General features: G+C 39.3%; 1 protein-coding gene across 1 annotated transcript in view; it reads left to right on the forward strand.

The window, feature by feature from the left end:
* Positions 1-493: 493 nt before the first annotated feature.
* LOC101858929 overlaps positions 494-1149 on the forward strand; it is a gene marked incomplete at its 5' end in the record, with an annotated part of 29160 nt that continues 28504 nt past the window's right edge. Inside the window, 1 exon segment of the mRNA XM_013081008.2 lies at positions 494-553.

Raw genomic sequence — 1149 nt, forward strand, 5'->3', positions numbered from 1 at the left:
CCCCCCTTTCCCCTATTCCTTCCTTCACCCACCACTCACGGGAACTCCCTCTCTCTGTTATCTTTGAGACCTAGCCTAGTAGAACGGGGGGCGGCCTAGTTGGTGAATGAACCAGCACGCGCGTGCGGATCGCCACTGATGTGTTCGCTCACTCGAGGGACTGACTCTTACACTCACTCTCATTCCATCCCACTCATCTCTCTCTCTCTCTCTCTTGTTATTGTAATTTAGCTTCCTCGTAAAAGCTCTGGCCTTTAGAATCTTCTAACTTCTGTTCTATGGATCTACTCAAAACCTACGATTTCGTTTTTTAACCGAGATTTAGATTCAGTTTACGTATCATTAGATGCGTACCTTTTATCAGTTGATACTGTGCCCAGAAAGTTTTCCTTGTACAAGGGGATTCTAGGCTACGTTTGCCAAGTGGAAGAGGAAACAGTGGACACTGATCAGTGATTCTATTGTGTTTTCCGTCTGTCTCTCAACATAGATCCAATATTTGCCTACATTGGAACGCTACGACTTGTTGTTCGGACTCCTAGCGTGCACAGAGGTAAGAGTGGAGTAGTTCTTTGTAGTGTTGATTTGTATAAATTAATTCAAAGTGAATCCACCACTAAACGTTTTATTCACATCTTCCAGAAACAGGTTTCATCTTTTGTAGAGTGGGAAATCAAAAATTTTGTTTTTTTAAATGCCGGGTTGGAAGAACAGGTTGCACATTTCTCTAACAGGGGAAAATAGAAGATGAACAAAGAGGCAAAGACAGTTGGCCGAAAAGATGGGGTGAACAATAGTATTGGATTAAGACTTAGATCTAGATCTAGATTCTAGTATTTCTTCAGGGTGTATGTTCATAGACCAACATCACATAAAGCACATTTTACAGAAGAGAATTCCATGAATACAGCATGAATCATAAATGAAATAGAGATCTAGATCTACATGGCATATCAACAGCTTAAATCATCAATGACATACATGATGTATCAACAGCTTAAATCATCAATGACATACATGATGACATATCAACAGCTTAAATCATCAATGACATACATGATGTATCAACAGCTTAAATCATCAATGACATACATGACATATTAACAGCTTAAATCATCAATGACATACATGATGTATCAACAGCTTAAA

This window comes from Aplysia californica, unplaced genomic scaffold (assembly GCF_000002075.1).
Source record: "Aplysia californica isolate F4 #8 unplaced genomic scaffold, AplCal3.0 scaffold00111, whole genome shotgun sequence".
Lineage (NCBI taxonomy): Eukaryota > Metazoa > Mollusca > Gastropoda > Aplysiida > Aplysiidae > Aplysia > Aplysia californica.